Below are 24812 nucleotides of genomic sequence, written 5' to 3' on the forward strand. Positions count from 1 at the left end.
CTCAAACACCTTTTTTTCAGTTCAACATAACCGCCTGCACCGTTTGATCTGATTCTCGTGTGATCATTAAATGTTGATCAGAGCAATCTCAAACTGTAAACTTCCCTTCAGAACCCTAAAGTCATGAGAACTCCACTGACTCATCTGTTTGATCAATGCATACATGCTGACAGGCAGATTTCCCAGCTCAGGTGATGGTGGATGGCTGCACTGCCTCTACCTGACTCCTGTGCGTTGCATCCAGGCATCACACTAACAGACAGTAAATATCACAAAGAAAACCAAGCCCATGGGCATTTATTATATTCAGCCAACATTTTCCTACTGTTGTTTCTCACCTGATATTGTGTGACTGAGTTAAACTGCGTTACTTGCTGTCAGTAACAGCTTCCGTGTCTTCATCACGACTGTATCATCATCGTCCTGCTGCTGCACCTCCCATAACTTGTTAAATTTCTATTGTGGCAACGGACCACTTCCCAAACTTCTCACACGACTGACAATACTTCCTTCCTTACGTTGTTGCTTAGCAACCAGCTTGACTTTTTCTTGCTTCTTTTGTCCATTATTATCTTTTTTTTTCTTTATAGTTCCTCTTTGCATTTTCCTTTTACAAACAAACCATCAGTTTAAGTTCACTTTGACATTGTGCACCAATAACTTGGACTGAGATGAAGCATAGCCTCGTGTAACACAACCTTTCTCATAAATAATCATTATGATAAGAATGTATAGAATACAGATAAGAACATTATTTTTTTCTCTGAGCTGGGGTTTTTTCAGACCCACTCAGCATATAATGATGTCCAACTGCACATCACAGTGAGCCAAAACAACTTTACAGGGAAATATATGAAAGGCACGGTTTTTCCATCTCACTGGAGGTTTTCTTCTCTATCTCGGTGACAGAAATGTCATATAGCCACAGTAATACCCCTCATAAGTCACACTTACTTACTTTACTTATATAGAGAATACAGGTTCATTTAATCGCCCCCCTAATAAAAATAATCTATCATGTTACTTCACTGATTTTTTCCCCTCTCTAGATAAACAATAAAGGTAAAAAATATAGCAGCACCGAGTTTATATGGTATGCATTCCATAATGAGACTGAAAGAAAGTTAGTCAAGAGGTGACATCTTGATCCATGCCAATAAGCTGGATTGCAGACTCTTCTTCCACTTCAGCACGAGCTCCAGCTGAGCCCCCTGCTTCTCCATGCTGCCAAATGACTATCATATGGCCCTGTGAGCGGTTTATGACTGCATATGTATGTGGATGGAGAACAGAGCTGTGCGATGAATGATCGAGACTGCATGTTTATGCTAAGCACATATGGATGTTAAAAAAAAAATCTGTGTTTGCGAATGCATGTGTTACAGTTTAGTATGAGAGAGATGGAGACAGAGAAGAAAGCAGTGAAACGGAGGAGAATTAGTCGAGCAGGTAAACGGAGGTAGAAAAATTCAGAGAGCCTGCTGGGACGAAGACCAACTCTGCTGAAATGTGAAGTGTGGGGTCTTCTTAAAGTTGCCTTTTCTCCTTACTGTAAATGCAATCACATTCATTTTGCTTACTGATAAAATAAGCACGACTCTTTAAAGAGAACCAAAAGCATATAGAAATCCCATGTGTATTTTCCTAATTCATTTAACTGAGCTATGGCGTGAGATGTACCTCCAGTTATAAATCAAGCTCGTCTTGTTTGCTTGATACACATTCAAGTTGGACTAATTTGAGCAAATGAGGTAGGACTGACTTTTCATTTAGGAAATAATTCACAACAAATGAGTATGGGTGGCAGGAGCGCTACCCTTTCTCCCACCACAACTTGTTCTTGTAGTGTCTCACTGTTGGACCATGTTAGAAGGAGTTAAGGTCTTCCTTGAACTACAACACTTGGAGGAGTAAGTGACAAACCATCATAGAGAAGAAGGTATTGATAGTGGGGGTGCACATGGTTGAACATCATATAAATAGCTTGAGTTGAAAGTACGAATGCTGACATCTTCTCACCTCCACAAATCTGGATTATCCCTCCATGATGGGATGGTTCCTGGGTTGTCGGTTTTCAGAAAGATTAAAAAAAATGATCAGAGCTTGTTCAATACCACTTCTGATATAAGAAAGGCTTGAATGGTTTTCAGAAATTATTCAACCATCCTGCTGGCACTTTGCATGGAGCTCATTTACTTTCTAACTCAGCAAAGGAAGCTTCTTATTTTCTATTCAACACAGCAACGCCCCCCCAAGTCATCAACAACAAACTTATTATTATCAACTGAGAATTACTCATTTTTATTTCATAATCATATTTCATTCTGCAGGTTTCTGTCGATTTTCTTTGCACCCACAGATACTCTCACCCGGACAGTTAGCGTGTGCAGAAGAAATTATTCAACATCATGGTTTGTTAGAATGTACTGAGCATGTTGTGGTTTGTGATGTTTTCCAGTACGTGCAAAGCTGTGGACATCCAGTACTCCGTCATGACAACAAAGTAAGTGGATAGAGAGGGAGGAAGGGAGAGAAACTAATTGGGTCCAAGCCAGAACACTTGAATCCCAAACTAACAAGCCAGAAACTGGATTTCTGCCAACTGGATTTCTCTCACAACGGTGAAGCAGTAATCATGAATCTCTAACCACTCTCTATCTGTGTGTGTGTGTGTGTGTGTGTTAGCATCATGAGTGTGTAAGGCTGAAGATTTACAGTGGTGCTAATGGGATCAGGATAGTTGTAAATGAGAGGTAGAGAGCCATGGATTCAGTTATTAAATAGCTAGAACAAACAGTGGAATACAGATATGAATACCAAAATAGTAAACGGAGGTGATCGAGACATGAAACCACATCCTACTGCCGACTGGAACCTGCACTCGTGTGTGTCTATATCAGCAAGTGTGAGATAAAAAGACAGAAAGAGAACAAGGGCTGCAGTGTATAAGTTTGCATTCATGATAAAGAGGGATCTTTGATCCTGATGGTTGGGCTTATTTGTTTACTTAAACAGTGCAGGTGTGTGTGTGTGTGTGTGACTGTGTCTGTGTGTGTGCTGGCAGTCCTGCAGGCAGACTGTTTATCTGCTGGTCTTGATGGATTCGTCAGCCTGGCCTATCTGACCCATTCCATCCCTGTGTTAGAGCGCTGCAGATAAAAATAGCTGCTCAACTGGGACACAATGTGCAGAGCCTGGCTTTGATTAGGACACCGAGTGTGTGTGTGTGCCGTTTTTAAAAACAACTACCTCTGCAAACACGATAGAGGAGGGGAGAGCAGGAGAGGGGGTAAAGAAGGTGAAGAACAAGGAAAAGAATTTGAAGTAGAATGACTCAGTCGAACTATTCCGTCTGTTTCCCTTCTCTTTTTGTCCTTCTTCTTTATCTCCATGTCAATAATTTGTTTTGTCCCACTCCTCAAAACTCTCTCTGTCTGGCCACACTCATGAAGGTACTGGAAACTTTGAATGAATCTCATGAAGTACATATAAATTTGGCCAATAAAGCCAAAGAGAAAACAAACAAAAGTGGAAAAAAAACAAGTTGGAGCCACGACAACGGACGTCTTGAAACATGTATGTAGCAGCACAGAAGCCACAAGTTTGAAAATGTGGATGCTGCACAGACATCTACAACCTGGCAGCATGAAAGATCTTCACAATCACTGACGTTTCATGATGATGTCACAGTTAGGCTGACCCGAGTCATTTCTGATTAATTAAGTGATAAATTTGTTTGAAAGCTGTTGGGCTCGATGGCCTGCAGGTACATCAGGGATGCAAACACAAGCAAGAAAGAGACAGCTGAGGTTGGCGGAATGAAAAAGAGAAAGAATAATGCAATGGTCGAATATCGTATCATAGCAACATAAGATAAGTAGTTTTAAAGGGGACACATTATGGGGAAAAAAAACTAAAACTTTTTCTATGCTTGCACATATCTGAATGACCAGCACATCAGATACACATCATAATTCAATTTTTTTTCAGTGAGCTGTTTACATTTGTAGCCAGCTCAGACATCACAGCAGGGCCTCAGATTAGAATGATCCGCCCTCTCCATCCAACCCTTTATCTCCATCCACAGCTTAACGACAACCCCCTAAGATCCACCTTACATTTTTTTTTCTTACAAGCATCTGTTAGAAAGAGGCTCTATAGAGGCTACAACCGTGAGGCAAGCTTCCTAAGCAAACCGTTCTATTGCCAGCTGCACCCACCGTTACTCTGACCCTAGCCTCAGAGGATGCAACAGTCCAGTGGGTGGACTTTACTTTGAAGGGCAACATTTTCGCAGCACTTAGCCAAAACCTGTTAGGCTAGAAATACACTTGCAGTTTCACCTCGCGCTCACGTAAGCAACCGTCTCCGCTCTCTTCGTGGAACTGCTCACATACTTGCCTTCTTGTTACCGGAGGATTCCACGTGGGGGCAGACCTGATTAACCCGGATAAACAATACGTTAACAAGCACTATGGTAAATGGTAAACATGGTGTCTAACTCGAGAGGTTAGCATTTTGTTGATTTTAAGATTGTGCCAGACAAAGCGACAGCGGCAGTATCGTAGACGGTATGTGAGGCACTTTGCGACAATGGCAAGTTTGTCTCAATCGTTCTGCAAAGGAGAAAAACTGATGGTGAAAAACATCAAAGAATCAAAAACAAGCTCTACACTCCCCCTACTGGTGACCTACATATTGCAGCATGCGGATGTGTAACATTGATTTCTGAGGACACACACAACCGACGCACCATACGAATGCAGGATAGCAGCCATGGCAGTATATTTACTGTCTTAGTGTGTGCCAACCACTTTTCATTGGACTGTTTTATCAACCTGGGCTAGTTCAATGTGAGGCGACTGTGTCTAAAAGAGGGATCAGTAACCACTGTCCACACTTCAGACGAGGGAAATCTAAGTATCTTAGAAAAAAAGTGGCCATGTGATTCTTTGGCCATTAGCAAAATTAGCATATTAGCATGTAGGCTGAAAATAAAGGTTTTCTTTTTCAGCTGACCTGCATGCTTTGGAGTGTGTGAGTAACTTATGCAGTTTAGTGGAGGTGTTAGTTTTAGAATGAGTGCAGAGAAAACTAGAATCACTAATGCAGTTGCCAAGAAAAAGAGTTTTGTGTGTGATACTGTAAGTTTGCCCTGTGTGCTGTCAGATAGCTATTGAGTGTAATTTGTGTTCAAATTTACATTTGCATGGTCGCACAAAGCTGTGCCGCCGATCTCAAAATACATAAACTTATACGTGTTACAGACATTTGATCTCAGGACATCAATGCATGTCTCCTTTACAACATGTGGGCCAGCTGTGACCTCAGCGTAACACAAACCATCCGCAACCAGATTGCTTGTGTTCAATCTTCACATGTGCAAAATAGGCTTTGAGAAACTTATTTGGAGTCAAGTTTATTCATCAACAGTTTGCTAAAAGCAGGACCGTTTCTGTTTAACTTATTCTGTGAGCTTAGTTGCAGAATTCTGCTGCTTAGGGCAAAGCATGGCGTTTAGAATGTATCATGAATTTAATCTAAAGAAGTTTTTTGACTGCAGGTAAAAACTGACATTGTAAGGAAAAGGTTCTTCTGTGAGTGCGTGAAGTTTTATAAAAAAAATAGGAAATATATCTATCCCTTTAAGGAAACTGTTGTGAAATGATGGGACAATTCAAAAAGCTCTACAACACTCTCAGCAGGTTGTGTGTGTGTGTGTGTGTGTGTGTGTGTGTGTGTGTGTGTTTCAGATAGTAAACAGAGCAGAGCCTTTCACTTACACTAGTGATCTTAGCTGAGCTGAGATGAAGTAACCTCTGACCTTTTCTGACTTCTCTATTTAGCCTCCTGCACTTTACCGAGTCTATCCCATGTCAGTCCTTGTTCTACGGTACAGTACTGTGGTGTAGAGTAATGTACTTTAGGCCAGCTTTTCAACCTCTAGCTTCATCTGTTTCTGTTTCATACCGATGTGTCCAACCTACAGACACAACCCTGAGAAGACATTCTGAGCTCCGTTTGTAGCACCTAAAATGGTAGAATTGGTTTGTCATTAACGCAACACTCCAAGAGCAAAAGCTGACTAAATACGCTCCTTCTCTGACAGTGAGCCAATGGCACCGAATCAAAACAGCCTTGCAACAGGATGGAGAAGCCTTATCCCACTGATAAAAAGAGATGTGATGTGGTTACAGTTTATAACAATATTTTTATTCATAAGACCAGTTATCAGGGAGGACAGCTTGCCTTTGGGGAGCTTCACAGCACACAGTGATACAAACAACATGTCCTTGTCTATGCTGAGAGGTTTTTATCTGAAGACAGAGATGGTTTAAGTTAATCTTTTTGTAATAATTTTGATAATAATAATAATTACGAAATGATAATGAATTCTAGTTTCCCTTAGATTAAAATAATAATAATAATAATAATAATAATAATAATAATAATAACAATAATAATAATAATAATAATAATCCATTTATGCGGATCACAAATCTATTTCAGCTTTTTTAATATCATTATCAGTATCAGTTTGACTGGTCAGTGGTTATTCATAATGACACTGGACATTCATTCATTTAGCTAAGGAAGATCAAACCTGACAGATAATTTGCTTTCCAGCAGGTGCACAAGATAGGTGATCAAAAACACTAATTGAGGCACAAGCGGTAAAAAAAAAAAACTCCAAAAAACTCTAGCAGCATCCAGTTAGTTCCTGCGGCATTCAGCGTTACATAATCGCGGCTCACACAATAAACCTCTGACAAACCAGTAACCAGTAAACAGCTGAAACCTCTTTTCTCACTCCAACCACCCATCCACGTGTCCTTGCACTGGCTCATCCATCCTCCTACCCTTAACCCCTGACAACTAAACCCACCTACAATCTCCCTCATTAATCCATGATGCGACAGGCTGCAGATTATCAGCATTGCAAATGTATTAACTGTGCTGAGACAAACCAACACCTCCCATACCATCCAGTCCATATCTCCAACTCTCGTCTGAATCCTTTGTGACGTCTCTCTACTCTCTCCAGGTCTGTCCTGTCCAGATGTGCACACCCACATAAAAGATTAGGGCTGTAGCGATACACTAATCTCACGATACAATACGATACACGATATTCAGCCAACGACACGATTCGATACACTTACATCATTTTCTGGGGGGAAAAAAGGGACAGTGTGATTTGACACGAACCGTCGCTGATTGGACTGGTGGTCCAACCTTTGAACCGGAAGGACAACACCGCCAGACAAACAGAAACAAACGAACATGTCACAAACGTGAGAGCTATGCACTTTATTAGGGCTGTGACTCGATTAAAATTTTTAATCGAGTTAACTACAGGCTTTGAAATTAATTAATCGAAATTAATCGCATTTTAATCGCATATACTTTATCCTTTAGAAAATTAACATTTTCAACAATATTTCAACAAACACAGAACATATCCCTATTTGAAATCTGAATGTAGCATGCATGAAAACACAGTATATAGAATCTTGGATGTTAAGCTGCGTTGGGCCCCCGTTAGCTTCCACGCTAGCTGCTACATGTTTAGCGTTGAGGTGATATTTGAGGCTTGATACGCTGCAGTGATACGCGAATTCCTTGTTGCATAATCTGCACACAACCACGCTCTTGTCGACGCTTCCATCCGTCTGTATTTAAAAATAAATAAATAAATAAATAAAAAAATTATAGTGTGCGATTAAAATGCGTTATTTTTTTTAACGCGCTAATATGTGTGTCGTTAATTAATCGAAATTAACGCGCTAAAGTCCCAGCCCTACACTTTATATAACATTTTTATGAACTAATTTATTACTGTTTTGTATAATGTGACCCCATGGCATTGTATTGTATTACTTCAATGTTCTGTGTTTTCACTAATTGTAACGTCTGACTTTTCAAAAAGTTTTCATTTAAAAAAAATAAATAAATGATAACAATTAAAAAAATCGATACTCGTGCCTGAAAAATCGATACTTTATCGGGAAACGAAATATCGATATATATCGCAGTATCGATAAATTTGCTCAGCCCTATAAAAGATCATACAAAATCATTTGCTTCCTGTCCAGGTCTCTTTCTCAACCACACAAACTGGCAGTTATCAGGCACTAATAAGACTAAAAAATGTCTGACAGGAGGGCACCATGCTTTGTGACATAAGGAGGTAAAAAAAAGGGGGAACTATCTTAAACAAAAACTTCATAGAGTAGAATACAGAAATGGTTCATATCATGTCTGTTGGTCCAGGCCATTATTATTATACAGCCAAAATTAGTCAACAAATGATGATGGGAAAATCTCTTCAGACAGGCCTAATCATAATCTCAGATGGTGCCTTATCGTGGGTATTCTAGTCCAATTTCTCTGAAACAATTCTACAAGTTACACCGTCTTTCTGTGTCTTTAAGAACTAAATTCAGTCGAAAGACATGGGACCAGCAATGTTGGTGAGTTCATGAATTTATATCAACAACAGTCAAATGGGGATGGAACTCAAACTAGATAATGTCAAAGAGAGGATCAGAACTAAAGGTGTTCAGTTACAAGAAGGCAACATGGCAGATCAGGACAGTTACAAATACCTTGGAGTTCCATGGGCCATGAAGAGACCACAGGGAACAGCCTCTCGGATTCCTTTCAGTCTGTGTGTGTGCACGTGGGTTTTACTCTTTTTTTATTCCTAAGTTCACTCTAAACAGTGGTTTACTCTGCGATACAGACTCCTTTTAAGTCACTATAGATGGGTTTCTGTGCAACCTGATCACAGAGCACACAACTGGGAGGCAGAACGCTGCACTCAAGCCAGTTTGTTTACGCAGAGAAAACAGACGTAAGCAACTGGTAAACTTTACCAATGGCCTAAAAAGATGGATGGAAATTGTTAAAAATTCCAACGGGATCACAACCTGCTGCCAAGAACAGAAGACTGTGGATCCTGGCCAGAAAAAGAGCAAACTGAGGTCCTACGAGCCTCAAAGCCAGCAAGGTCTCTACAGTGTTACCGCCCTCACTCAAAATACAAAACGCTTATCCCGTGTCATATGGCATAACTACGCAGAGAACATGAATATAAGCATTGGGATTCACATCCATGCAGATTCTTTCTATCATTATTTAATGTTTCTCTGCAAATAACAGTCGCAGTGATGTTTTTCGGGTTACGCAACTACTCACTTAGATAAATAATGACACTGACACAGTCTGGAACTGAGGCTGGAACTGATTACATTGTTAGGTTGGAACGTGCCGTTTATGTCAATACAAAGCCAAGCGCTTCAGGAGATGAACTAAAGCCCAGAGGAGAGTGATGACGGGTGGACATAACTTAAATCAGTCATGTTTACAAATGGAAAAAACATCGATTTTTGGAAAAAGCGTTACATTTAAAAAAGAAAAAAATCATTAAATTCGCGTTTACAAAGCAGATATCAAAAAGAGATTTCCTTTTTCCAAGTGGAGGGACTTGTATTTATCTTTTAAGGTGACTTTGAAGGTTCACTATGTGAGATCTGTCCGTGTTCTAAGGAAAATGTTCAAAACGTGAAAATGAGCGAGCAGGAAATTAGGAAACAGTTTGAAATTTGTAGAAAGATTGCTGAAGCGGATGTGAGCAGCGTTGTCACTTGCCTTTCCCCCTTTCTTTGTTTGTTCCTTTCTTTTTTTAAAACGGACATATTTTCTCGGTCCGTTGGGCGGCACACTTTAAAAGGGATACAAGCATCTATCTTATTAATGTTATTGTTAAAAGAAAAGCACAACATTTGTAGTTTTTTTTGTCTGAAAGGAAGAAAAATTAAACAACAAAAAAATAGATGAGAATAAAAAGCCGACATAGTTGTTTGTTTTGGGAGGGGGGGGCACACCCCTCTGGCAGCATCCTTTTAATTCTCCCTTTAAAATCTTTTTACTTAAGCCAACAGTTAGCACTGTGATATTTAGTTTTTTTTGTGCCATTTACACTATTTCACCTCAGATAGTGTCAAACATAAAGTAGTTAATGGGGGTCGCTATTTCTCTCGGTTGGAGTTAGTGTGCAGGTGAGTTTTTTGTTTGCTCAGCTCATCAGTCAGTTCTATCGTGTCCGTGTGCAGAAAGAAAAGACCGATTTGAGCCTGAACTAACTCCCAAACTGATCTCTGAGATAGAGATTAAAAACCCTGTGAGACTGGAAAGATAATGCACACGTGTGCCATGAAGAAAGCAACAGTGTGCACCTCTATGTTGGGGTGAGTTCGTGTGTCACACAGAATAAGGAATGTCTGATTTACTGACAAAATAAACTCTTAGTGATATAAGGCATAACATTTCCTAAGAGGAAGAGACAAAAACAGTTTTCACTCATGCAGCCAATTTCTTCTTATTGTTCGTCTTCCTGGTTTTGTTGAATTTTACCTGAGTTCTACCTCTGTCCGACAGCTGTGACACTAGGGTAAGATAAAAACTAATGAAACAGTAGGAATAAGCCAAGAAGCAAAGACTGAACATATCTTTCTACCGGCACTCTTTCAAACTAACTTCCAGCTAAGATATATATTGATCCGGCCGTCTCAGGTGCCAGCATATTGACTGAAAGCCTGTGCAGCTTGCTAACGAGCTCCATCGAATGCTCATTCACCCCGAAATAGACAGGCACCACTGTGAGGAAGCAGCCTGTTAAAGATCAGAATTATTGATCTTTAATTGGCCCAATATCACCCCCAAACCAATATGGACAGCCTGGGTTAATTACTAACAAGACAACCCCAACTGGAATAATTACTCTGGAATGTGCATTTAAATGTAGACAGCGTGTTAAAGATAGGGCTCAGCTCTGCCCACAACAGCCAACAGTTCATCAATTTGTAAATTCGTGAGTATCGGCTATACTGCTGGGATTACAACACGGAGGGTCATTTATGTTGATATCCATAAAGACAATCATCTAAAAATGTTAAAACTGGATAAAGAAAAGCAAACTGCCTGCACCTGTTCATACTGCTCGAATAAAATACTCATTCTGTGACTTTTTATTTGGAGACTTTTGTAAGACTTGTGTAAATCAGCACCGTTATAATCGTCAATTATTGACAACAGTCCCACAAACCATGGACGATTTGTCTTTTTCTGCTCACTTTATGCCACCAGTAGTTTTGGACTGCAAACATTTGCTGCAAATCCAACAGATCAGAGTTATTGGTCTGTCTTTTATTTCATTTCAAGGAAAAACCAAAATGTGTCCATGTGATGCTGGGATGTTTGGCTCTGCGACTAAATACACGACACCAATGTCATTAGAGGCTCATGCCGCCACATATTTTCAGCTCACCGCTTCAAGATTGACAGTTGGTGCAAATTAGACTGTGGAAAAAAATGGGCCTGCTAATGGTGAAAAAAACCCAACAAATCTGAACACTATGGTGTGAGACTATAAAGGCTTTGCAATTAAATATCTCCATCAGATAAAACTGAACACTGACAGGGAGAGCAGTCAAAGTTTCCTTCTTTGTGGCAACTATCAGGATTGTTTCAGGGAGAGCATAAGCTCGTTAAAGAATGAGGACCTTTGCATATTTGTGTGAAAATGTTACACGAGAATAAATGTGGCGTGTTTTATAAATCAGTCTAATTAGTTTTCTTACCTAGCACAGTGAATCAGTATATTTAAGAAGCATTTTCATGTCTGTATCAGCCACAGCCAACTACGTCTCAGTACAGAAAACACTTAGTCACTGTTCAGTTAGGTGGAAAAAAACCCAAAACAAATAATGTTTAGAAATGATAGCAACAGTGAAGAGAAGAATACAGCCTCACACATTTTTATTCCCACCAAAAGTCTCCTGGAGTTTGATATATTATAAAATGTTCTGTCTGTAGATTGATCCATAAAAGCTTTCCAAGCAAAACACCCAGCACACAAACCCAGAATCATGTTAACTAACTTGAGAGAACATTCCAAAACTAAATGTACAGCAGATCTTGTATCCTCACTCAAACATATCACGCCCCAGAGACCTGCACAGTCACAGCAAAGGGCCCGTGCAACACGCCATAAATCCATTTCATGATCCTACAGGGGACAGTTGGAGAACTCTCACATCGAGCAGCATCATCGTCTGTCAAAACATCCCAAACTTACGCCTGAAAGTACAAAACCTGTCAGAGAGATGGAAATTTGGGGAATCGACTGCTGTTGCGTCAGACCAAAAAATGAAGTTTAGCTCATGGTTGTCAAATATGTGGACCACAAGCCATGTTTGAGGGCAGCTGTTGCTCAGGAGAAGTGGTTGTTGGCCAACTGGAAAGTCTGTGGTTTGATCCCCAGCTCCTCCAGCCCGCTAGACTATGGTAATGGAGGAATACAGCTGGTACTGGGAAACCCTGGGAATAATCGACAAACGTAGATTAACTACACCAGTGAAGTCAGTTTACTATTGCATTTAAACATGCCTCGGGTGCTGATCTGCTTCAGAAAGGGACAAACCTACCCTTTCTCTCTGGTCTAAGCATATTTACATTTCCTTTAAAATGTCATGAACACTTAAAGATTAATACCTAAGAAGACATGGTAAGGTGTACATTAGACCGCCGTCAGAGGACTACAGCTCACCAACAGCCCGCCACTTCTTCAGCACTGGCTTCTCACGTGTGAGAGGATAGATTTTAAGGAAACATCTCTGATTTTGTTGTTAACTTCTCCAAAGGCCTGGGTTGGTTACTGCTTTGAAAGTTAAAAGAAAATAGAGGCTCTAAAAATCTCTAAACGCTAAAATCAAAGATAAACACCTTCCTGTCAGCCACAGCTTTAATGGATCAGTGTAGGGTCTTTGCTTTTCATTAGAGTTTAATTCTCTCTTTCTTCTTACTTTGTTTTTGGGGTTATATTGTGCTGAATGTAAAGCTCCTTGAAACATATTTGTTTCTAATAACGTACTGAATTACAAAACTCGCTCTTCCATGCCATAGCCTCAGAAGGCCTCCCTGTAAACAAACTGCATGCATAAAAACAAGCAAACTGTAAACTGAAATAATAGCTTCCATAAAAAACAGATCTTGGCAACCCCGAGGATATAGCAGTGTGAATATTACCTTTCCTCAGTAGTGTCCTTCAGAGGACACTAAAACAGTTGGCGACTCGATTTCACCCACTGAATCTGTCAGAGCACAGAGCAATTACCTTCAACAGTGGGGAACTCTGGCCAGTGTGCTTCATCTCAAAGTGACTCTCAGAGATTGGTCCATCCATTCACCTCAGCAGATCAGACTGCTGTGACACTCTATTGGCAGGAGTATTGAAATAATCAGCAGGGCGACTCCAGCTAATTCAAAATGCAGTAACCAAAGTTCTTCCATGAACACAGACAGTTGAACATATCACTATGATACCATCTGTGCATCAAACAGTGGAACAAGCAAACCCTGTTTAATTCATTAAACACATCACACGTTCATCTTGGTCCTAACTTTGTAATACAACTTCCTTTGACTTCACTCCATCTATGAAATGCTTCCATCTGTAATGTTTCAATGCAAACACACTACACTTGTGGGGTGTAAAATCGGTCACCACCAATGTGTCTTTGACTGTATAAGAACTGGTAGATGTTGTAAGAGCATGCCAAGTTACCACAAAGACAGTGTGAATAATACATGGATAACACACCTTCTGTAACCCAGTAACCGAAGGGTTTACTTTGAGGTTAACGTCATAAGCTGCATATTTCAGCAGTCAAATCCCCTGCCTCTGTTGGCTTTTCGCTATACTGTCTGACTTCTTATCATGTCATGATTAGAAGTTTGTGTGTGTGCGCATAATTTTAGACCCGTGTGTGCCTTGAAGCAGTTTGTCCTGCCAAGAAGTCATGGCACAGGGTGCCGGTAGAATATGGAAAAATTCTAATTTGTTTAATACTCCAAAAACACCCTGATACATCTCTGATATGCGGAGTGTCTCTGGGCTCTCCGGTCATGAGGTGAAGGTGCTTCAGCTGTGCCCCAATATAGATCCAAACCTGGTGAAGGTGTTTTCAGTCACTCCGGTCCTGTTGTCCTGAGATCCATCACAGATCCAGTTCCAAAGCTAACTCAAAACTTTCATATTATCGCTGGTTAACTTCCGTTTGAGTCTGTGTGTGCACGTAAATCTGGATCCGAGCTTGTTTTACCGTTTGTTTGCCTCCTGGGTTTTAATGGCTGTGATATACGCTGGGTGTATTCCGTTTATTCACACTTTCATTTCTGATGTCAGTGCGTTGCTAGGATGTCTTATTTAATAGGCTTTTTGAGGTAATGAATGTGTCATTTACAAAAAAAAAACAACAAAGCTAGCGAATACTGATATGTGCCAGCCCGATGGACAACAAGCCAGAAAAGCTTCTGTCACCAAATTCTTGTCCCGTTTTGCCAGGTGTTTTATCTAAACTGGGCAGCTGGAAATAACTTTTTGTGTACAAAGTACATTTTAATCTGAGTAGGGGAGATAAAAAAATGAATAAACAGAATTTACTTTTGAAATGCTTCCAAAAAAGGAGGAGAAAAAACACTTACAGCTGACTTTTCTGTGCTTTTGTTTCCAGTAATGTAATGGAGCATCTTCTTTTCCACAAAGACAGTTATAAAAAATGTTTTTGTTATTTTTGCTCCAGTGTTTTGTTTGGCATCTGTCCAGAAAAAGTCAGTTTTACAACTGAACTTTGACAACTCCTCCTAAACGCTGTAAGATCAGGTTTAAGGCTAAACAAACAGCTGCACTCGCAATGGCTGGACAACTTTATTGACCTCAAGTACAGCAGCATATAACTATCAGTCGGCATCTGAACGGCCTGCTAATCATGCGTCCCTGCATCAACGGCACCAGTTTTTGTTGGAAACAGAGCCAAAAGTCAGACTGAATTTGGATAAAACTTGAGCTGATGATATTTGAAGAACATTGGACTGAAAAGGTGTTTAATAGCATATGAGAAAGTTCACATGCAGCAAGCAAAGACAGATCAGCTGGCAGTCGGGGAGATTTTCGGAAAGGCAGACAGTAGAGAGCAAGAATAAACCAGCAACAGAGAAGGTAAAAAAATGCAGGGATAAAAATGAAAGGATGTGAAGAAAAAACGAAGGATAAGATGTGGCTTGTTCACAGATGCTGAGGCAATTGTAAGAGAAACAGTTTAGTCTATTACAGGACACACTCAAGGATGTGTGAAGAAAGGATCTGGAAAAATTACAGAAGGAGGGCAGCGGGGACTAAAAGAAATGCTGAATGATAAAGGGAAGAGGGAAGGTAGGACGGCTGGACTGGAGGGATGAAAAAAGGATAAAGAAAGGTAAGAATAGAAGAAGAAAAGAAGGAAAGAAGAGAAACTGGGTCAGATGAGCAGACAGTGGAGGCTGCTGCTGGATTTGGTAGACTGAGGCTTTGTGAAACCCTCCCTGACGTGTCGTACACACAGCTGCCAGACACGCAGAAACACACAATAATCAAGCACACATCCCGAAGTCTATCACTTACACACAAACTACATGATTTATTAGCTCCTGCGAGTCAGTCACTGGCACCGTAGCCACACCCACCTCAGGGATCCATGGCAACATCATTAACCAATCAGAGCACAGATGTTCAGCTTTTGCCTGTCTCCACGTATCTTTCCTTCACATGCATCGACTCACATTTCTGGCTCTTAAACATTTTTTCTTAAACACACTTTTCTTCTCTCGCGTGTGTGTGTTCATATCAAAGTGTGCAAGGCCACACTCAGACACTTACAGGAATGTTTCATGAAGCGCACACACAGCCATGACTGCTGAAAGGAAAATGGGGAGGAAGTCTGGAGCTCTGCCAAAACAATAAACTCTATATAAACCTCATCACACAGACACACTGCTCCTCTATCCCTTTTCATTCCTCTACAATCACATGCTCCTTCATATCGTTTTCTTTCTCCGTGTACATTAATCATCAAGCTTCTTTCTTCAATCTATTTCTATCGTACCTTATCTGGCTACCTATCCCCCCTTTTCCATCCTGCTCTTTCTCAGGGCCCTTTGTCAGGTTACCCCCCCTCCATCTCTTTTACCTTTCTCATGTCTTTTATCTCCCTCCTTCCTCCTTTTCACAGAGTCTTCATAAATCGAAGGAAGAAAATAGATGGAGTACCAAACAAGAATTCACACACAGTTGAATTAAAATGCGAGGAAAGTGTGTACACACCACACCATGACTAATGGCAAATATTTAAAGATCAAATCCCGGTGATGGAAACCTTATTACCCCAAAGACCTCATCACCATTGGATTGAGGTTTTATTGGACAAACTGTTTCATGTCAGCAAACAAAACAGGATTTGGGGAGGGATTAAATTGTCTCAGAAACCTCACTTGACAATGCGTCCGGACTCCATGGATTGGCTGTCTTGCATGCAGCATGCATAAGCCCTGACAGGATTAAAGACGAGACTGATGTGAGCTTTTGGAAATTCTAAGACACAGTTCCTTAAAGAATCCTTGTGTTATGCATAAAGTAAACACAGCCTTCTACGTGACAGCAGCAGCAGTTGCTGATAATTAACTAATTAAATAATTGTGTTGTTATAAACGGCATTGTCATAAAGAAATCAGAGCTTCACAACATGTGATATTGGGTGCTTCAAGGTTATAGAAATCATCAAGCAACATGGCTCTATGTTACCCACTTATTTTAGTTCTCCAGCCTGTAAGTCCGAGATGAAGACACCAAATCGATATTATTTCACATACAAATGTGTGCCGAAGTTGAATATCAAAGTAAAGAACAAAGTCTGCTTTAGAGTTGTTCCTGATTAAACTAAATAACATCCATCGCCTGGACATCCTGTGCAACAGACACCTGTGGGTCTATTAGAAAAGATATCATACTCAAAGTAGCTATCTAATGCTAGTTTTGCTCAGGAGGAGGAGCGGTTGTCTGACAGGTCGGTGGTTTGATCCCGGTTTCACCGGCTCTCACGTCAAAGCTTGCCCAGTTACACCGATCAGTGTCTAGTGTGTGTGATGGAGAAAAAGCAGTGTGCATTCTGTAACAATGTACAAAGTGTTAAATGCTGTAAGTGTGGGAATGGGTGAATGTGGCTCGTAATGTAGAAGCACTTTGAATGGTCAACTAAACTGGAAAAATGCTTCATAAAAACAGGCCATTTCAAATTTCTCCATCACAGTTGCATCACATTAGCCAAAGAATTTCACCAAGTTTCAGTGCTGTAGTGTGGAAGAGATATGACATACCACGCTTATCTTTTCCCTGTAGAAAACCATAAAGAAAAATGATTTTAAAATCAACCATTAGACATAAAAAAACAGATCTTAGCAAAGATGATAAATACTGGACTAAACTTAAAATTTATTTGTGTTTTGTAGCTCCATGATCTGATCCATTTTAGTGACATAAAATATCAGCTTAAATGGTTGTAAAATGTTTGAGGGTTATTTGTCTGCGTAGTCTGCCTTTAGTGTTTAGCTGAAACTGAAGTAACAGACTGGAAAACAGTTTATGAGAAGAAATCAATCAGTTTCCAGGGCGCTCCTCTTTTAATTACCCATTAAGCCCAGTCCACAGTAGAAGTGAAACTATGGCCGTTTCTCAATAAGCGTACTTGTCTGTACTTGTCTGTACCAATAGCAACTGCAAGCACAGCTCGGTCCATTTCTAAACTTTTTTCTACAAATGTTTTTATTTTTGGAGTCAACGTCTTTGACGTAATCAAGTACGCTTCCGTTCCTAATGCATAATGAGCGTTCTTGTGTCCTTCCGTCCTCAGACGTTTGTAAGTCCATACTAGACAGTACACAAGTACGTACTAAGCGTACATGGTATTGAGAAACGGCCAATGACATTTGTCACCCGAATAAAAGACAAAAAAAGAAAAAAATGCTGTGTGCTGGGTGGAGTCGAAACTCTTTACGGAGATGGTTTTGTAACGTAACACTTTCAGAAACGTGTTGTGACTATCAGATTTAGTTTGATCCGTGATCTTTATAACAACACGCGGATATCTGAGTTTACTCACACACTTTCCACTCACAGATAATGCTGAAGGATTTTCCTCAACCAATAAATGAGCAAGTATTGTTTTTATGTCACTTATTTCATCTGGTTCTCTAACAACGATGTTTGATAAAGGTCTGACATCCACACAGAACAGAGGATGAGGCGGATACAGCACTAATGAACAGATGTGGCACCTTCTCTGCAGAAGTTTCACACACTTTGTCAGCTATCCATCCACCTCTTCTCAGGAGGGGAAGTTACAGAGGAAGTTATTCAGACTGAAATCACACTCGGCAGCAGGAGAGGGGCTTCACACAGCTAGGTGTAAAGCCTAATTGGCTGTGTTTTATTACCTGACCAGTCAGGGGTAAGTGGATGTCTGAGGAATGTGTTTGCAGATGCTGCAGTGAGCTCTGCAGGGGAGCTTTATTCCATAATGGCCTGAGAGGCCAGATGAGATTAAATTATAGCATGAAATCATCTAAATTGTGCTCAGAGCTTCGGGGTGAACCATCATTTGGGAAGCGACGATTTTTTGGAACTAACAGTGCAGACCCAGCTGACTGTAATCTTTGTATCCTTCCAATTAGCTTCAATTTATTGTACGTTGGATTTACAAACTGAGGACAAGCTTCCCTGCTGCAAGATAATCAGGCACTTAGTTTGGTCTGTTCTCACCATAAAACTTAGCTGGGCAGGTGGTCATGCTCAAACTAGTCTGAAAGAGTCAAATAAGTTGATTTCTGACAATAAACCCACAGTAGCTTGGCTGAATTCGGATATCTAAATTTGTGAAATGTATTTACCTACTTAAACCACAGAAAGAGAAAGAAATAAACATGTATGCTTGTGCTTGTGGTTTGCAGCCATTTCAGTGGGTGTGATGAAGTGAAAACTGTCCTTCACATACACGAGTTATCAGAGAAAGCTTGGATGCTTAGTCTGAAAAAGTTTTGATTAGTTTAGAACAAGAAGTCATGTGAAAATAACAGAACATTATAAATAACTGACAAACTAATATTTCTCTAGCGTCATATGGAAATGGTCTCCAGCTACTTAAAATATATCGCTCTCGTTCATCAAGAATCGGCAGGAAGTTTGTGACATTTTCATGACACACAACTAAATCACCACGTCAAAGAAGACTCTCACTCAGACCGTCCTAATGCAACAACATTTCAGCTGAGAAGATGTTTTTTGGTTTTCATCCATCAATGGAGAGTCAGTGGAGGCACAAATCTACCTGACGATATACAAACATGTACCACGTCACAAGAAACCACATTCTTACTTGAATGAAAAAGAGCAATCCTAACCTGCTTTCATTGGAAAAGTCCAATGACACCCTGAGAAAAATGTTATTACAGTAAATATAGTTATCGCTCTTATAAATGCTTTCTGCAACCTTTAAGCGCTTCGTACTCCAGCAAATAAACCTTAGCATCCAAGAAATGTCTGGACAAGAGACTGTTTACAATACAGATCATAAAACTGCTCAAATGTGCCTGAAGCAACCACGATAACATCATTAAAGCTTGCTGGCAATGTAATTTAAGCCTTCAATATTTCAGCTGGAGACAGTTGCACTTAGCGACAATGGTAAACACTAACTTAATGTCTGTTATTTTTAAAAAACCTCTTCATCTTTATTGCATCTTGCTTTTGATTTTCGGAGCAGTCCGACTTTGTTTATGGGATCTGAAGTGGTCATCTGAGGTTGATTCCGAGGCTGAACAAATATGGTCTAAGATTGTTGTTAAATACTTTTCTTATGAAAAGTAAAAAGAAAGAAAGAAAGAAAAAAAATAAATTGATTATATGTCCAAAGGCCAATCATCACTGGGAACTTTGTTTCCAGTTTGAGCCTGTAGGACACAAAAAAAAACAACATAAAAGCCACATCAAAGTGAGAACTACCACCAACGCTTAGATTAATCAATATTTCTGGAAGTCAAATTCTTGAGACAAAGAGTGCTGGATGCCTTCTGGCTGCAGTGAACGGTTTGCTGTTTGACTGACTGTAGGTCAAAATACTCCAAACCAAACCTGATGTGGTGCTTGTGGAGCTCATCCATTCTAAATGCAGCATTTACACTTGTGAAAACCTTTCCTGATGAAAATAAGTCACACTTATCTTTGATTAATTGCCACTGTGTAAACAAGAAGAAGAAAAGATGCCACAAGCATGCCTGTCAGAATTAAATGGATTGCACGTCGAACACTGTATGGAATGTGATTTCATTTTGCTCTTTTAGTTAATTTCTAGCAAATAAAGCTCAAAGCTTCAAGTCAACGGGGTGACGGAGCATTTTTTTGGGACATAATTTCCTCTCTGGTATTATCAGCCGGTCTTGTGGTGATTTCCACTCAATGGTGTGGCTCAACTTCGCTTTAACCCTCACCAGGTGGAAGTGAACTGCATACATTGGCACCTTTCCTTGTTACTAAAAGACACGAGTCATCTCTGATGTGTGCCCAAAGACCCTAAACTACATGGCGCTTGTTCGTCCACTCAGCTGTGAAGGTACACATCTACCGGTTGCAGCTTTCTTTAGCGATATGGTAGGTTTGAAAACGATCAGAAACAATCGACATCAACCTAGGCTTGTGTCATGACAAGCGGAACTTTTTTGGAAAAAAAAGCCTGTCTGTGCTGGTTGAATTCCTATAATTCTTTACTCTCTGCGTGGGTGAGAGAAACACAGACCGACACTAGCATAAAAAAAAAGCTTTGCAAGAAGACTACCTGTAGTCAAAAGCAGAGAAAATGTAATAAAACTGTCTCATACAGTAGTGAGTAAATTAATCTGACTTCATGTTAAACCCAGCAGAGTAGCTTTTAAGGTTTCGCAGAGTGATAGTGTTTTGTTTTTTTCCCCCTTTTTAAGTTCTTCAAAGCGTTATTCGAGTTGACTGCACTGACAGGGTCATGAAGGATGTTGTTAAATTGGACCTCAGGGGGCGGTGCTCGACGTCAAGTCCAGTGAAGAGAGAGCTGCGGCTGTGTGTTGGCTGGTCCCGTTACAGAGACCCCACTGTAAAATATTAAAGACCTGGGTCAACTGGGGGGCCGTGATATCTCCCCCATTACTTATTGATGCGCCCCTGTCTGTGTGTAACTAAGCTATTGAGCCTATAGGAGTGTGTGAGTGAGCTGTGAGAGACTGAGCCAAGATGGTTAGCGTGAGCAAACATTTGCAAGTGCACAAAAGTAGAAACACGTCCACGCACACAACCAGAAACGCAGTGGATGGTGAGGCCGTTTCCTAAATTAGTAATGCACAGAGCACACCACGGCTGTTTACATGGATGTATAAGTAAGCCTGCGTGCATGTAAGCTTATCAACGTGTGCCAATGTGTGTATTTAATTTCATGCATATCAGTGTTTGCATGTTTTCATGCATGAATTGTGTGTGACAAACAATCTGTCTCAAACATGAGTAGGTGCAAGCATGCATTCAGTCCTGCAGTAAGAGGGAAAATATGTTGATATGGTGATTGTCTTCTCAAAGTGATGTGAAGTCAAGGTTTAACTCCCAGTGAATTATTTATCTCTGCAGCAAGCCTTGGCACCTGCACCGGCCAAGGGTCTGAAAATATGTACCCCCCCCACACACACACACACACACACACACACACACACACACACCTTACATGTATGTATGCACACACACACACGCACACACAGTGCAACAACACAGTGACGTGCAGAATTATACAGCCGAAGCAGCTATAAATATTTATACCTCTCCTGCCTCATATTTATTTCATCCAGCAAAGCTCATATCAGAGGGGCAGCAGGATGGTGAGGATATCCAGAGAGAGGAGGAGGTGATGGAGAGAAATAGAGTGATGAAGGAGAAAGAAATAGGGAGACAGGATCTGAGAAATTCTGAGATGTTATTCTGAAGTTGTTTTATAAATATAGATGGAGCTAAAAAGAGAGAAGGTAAAACTAGAATAAAACATGAGGTGGTAACAGTGGAAAGACAAAGTTCATTAAAAACAAATCAAAACAAAAAGGTTAGCAGCTGAGTGACAAATGGTGGCAGGAGAGTTGACGTCACTCAGGTGTCATTATTGCTCCCACTGAACAATCTAAACTGTAGACACTGAGGTGCACAACTGAAGCTGCTCTACAATGTAAGACGGTACATTTTGGCTTTTTCCACCAACTGGACAAGACCTGCCACTGGGCTGGAGCAGCCAGGCAGGAAATGTCAAAGAAAATATCACTGTGACTTTTAGAATAAAGGCAGAAATGGAGACCATCAGGAGATGTCTTGTTTCCCCAGAGCTGAAGAAAAGGTTTCATGTAGTTTCCTAAGACTCTTGTGCTGGTACATAATGCAGCACATAAAACACAGTGAAAGAGAGAGAATCAAAAACAGTATATTTCAAATGATCCAGTAGCTCAACCTTGAAGCCAAACAGTCGGCCTTTGTGGATGTTCAACTGCAGGAGGAATTCAAGTTGAACACTGTGTTTTGTGTTTGCACTCATGTCTTAAATCCTCTCAATGCTACTTGAATGCCGGCAGTTTGGTCAGAGCTTCAGAGGAGTTATGCTAACCTCATGCTGCTCGCCTCAGGATGAGATGAGGAGAGAGCAGAGACTTTACAGACAAGATCGACTTAGACACTGTGACGTCAACAATTGGTATGTGGACTGTAAGTCTGAAGCCTCGAGTTCAGCATTGGGCCCTTTGGGTTTCTGTAGTCTGATGTGACGTTTTCGGTGTAGATCTGAGGAATGACTTGAATAACCCAACTGTCATTTAAAGGTTCTCCATCCATAATAATGCATAAGTCTTGACATAATTAAAAGTGAGTAAGTTTTAAGCACAATTATTCACAAATGTGATGAGGAGACAAGTAAGCCAGACTGTAAAAACTGAAGTTGGACATCTCATCCATATACCAACACCCATCAACCACAACATTAACATTAAAACCACTGACATGTGAAGTGAATAGCACTGCTCTTCTTGTAACAAAACAATGTTCTGCAGAAAAAAAACCTGCGCCCCGGCTTTTATACGGAGGTTTCTTTGACACTTGCCACCTACCTAAACAAGTGCAAACCAGACATACCCCCCAACATGGCGACAGCCCTCCCGTACAGTAGCACTCTGCCCCAGCAGGACAGCAAACTAATTCTTAGGAAGAGCTCAAAGAACATGAAAAAGAGGCTGAGGTTTCCATCCGGCCTCCGCACTCAGATACCAATCTGATGGCCTCTCTGGGCAGCAAGCCCAAACCACAAAGACTTCACCATACAACCCACAGGGCCCAAAGGATCTATTGACCACGTCCCAGTACCAGACAGTCAAGGACAGTGTCAGACGTTTCTTGTCCATACCCTGACTCATTCAGCTCTTTTTGTGACCAAACCAAAATTAGGTGGGCTGCTACAGCTGATCCATGTACGAAAGATATGGACAAAGTCATCCACTGTCACATGTGAGGCCAATGCAGATGTGCAAAAGCCACAGCATCTCTAGCTCCAATACTACAATTGTAAAATTGTTTCATTAAAAACCTAATCAATAACAATGTCCTCAAGCTCATGTCATCATGGAGTCATGAGGTAGAATCCGTCCTTCTGATCAATGGGCCTCATGCAAGAACATTTTCGTATTTTTATTCTAAATTTCTTTCACTTTTTTTTGTAAGGTCTCGTACGAACACGCCACGTCAGATTCAACAAACGCTCTGAACTTCGGAAAGTGTGTAAACGACCTGTGTAAATGATAAATGCCACTCGTGCCTTTTTAAGTGCATGTGCACGGTGATAGTACATTTGCATACTCCACGTTTAAAATAATACCAAATAAGGTTACGCTTCCTCTCTCCTGCGCCAAGAAGTGTTGAGTGTATGGAGACACACCCACCTGGTCTTCAGCTCAGTGCGCTCCACAACGGCACGGGTGCTTTGATGCGTATATGTGTGCAGTCTATTGCTATGATTTGGCAGTCCAACCACGGCATGAAAGTCCCTCTTAATTTGTACTTGTTGGACAGCGGTGTATGCAAATTTGATGTACCATGGGTGATAAGCTGATGAGAATTTTGATGACCAAGGGGAGCGCACGACTCAAGGAGGACTGGGACACAACCGATCTGTCTCCAATCTCCCTCTGAAAGGTTCCAGCGGCCAAAAATCCAAGGGTGGTGAGGACCTGGTCGTATGGTGGAATTGGGTTTGATCGGCGTGTTTCTATCTGGAGTTGTGGCTCTAGCCAGCTGCATATTTGCAGCAGCACATTTCTGCAAAGGATATTTACACGTCTTACTGTCTTGGAACACACACTCTCTTCCAAGAGCCTGACGCGCTAAGGCATCCAAAAGTAGCAAGTCAGCCGCTGTTACACTTCCCATTGACCTTGTTGTATACAGAGTCAAATTAACCTTCAATCAGTGCATAATTTAAGTTAAACAGAATAATGTCAGCGTCATTATGGGGTATAATGTATATATTTATTTATGATTGCTTCAAAGTAATTAAATATACAATCCATTAGTCAAGCAAACTTTATCTGAATAACAGCGGACTATTTTATGAAACTCCTACGACAGGTGTGGATCACTTGTAAATTCTGTTTGTACCTGAAAGGAAACTTAAAATACATAAAAAATTGGTGAATGCGCAACTTCTCTTAAAGCTGCCGTCGGCAACTTTTTTTTTAGTCATATTAGCTTGAACTGTCATGGGATTCTGGAAGTAGAATATTAAATAGGCTGTTTGGGAAAAATCCCGAATTCTGTAGCTCCCTCTAAAGCCTGTAATCGTGCT

General features: G+C 40.6%; 1 protein-coding gene across 2 annotated transcripts in view; it reads right to left on the bottom strand.

Moving 5' to 3' along the window:
* The window catches only part of jade2 (jade family PHD finger 2), a 212373-nt gene that overhangs the window by 34611 nt on the left and 152950 nt on the right, over positions 1-24812 (bottom strand). The window lies entirely within an intron of this gene.

Source organism: Odontesthes bonariensis, chromosome 16 (assembly GCF_027942865.1).
Source record: "Odontesthes bonariensis isolate fOdoBon6 chromosome 16, fOdoBon6.hap1, whole genome shotgun sequence".
NCBI lineage: Eukaryota > Metazoa > Chordata > Actinopteri > Atheriniformes > Atherinopsidae > Odontesthes > Odontesthes bonariensis.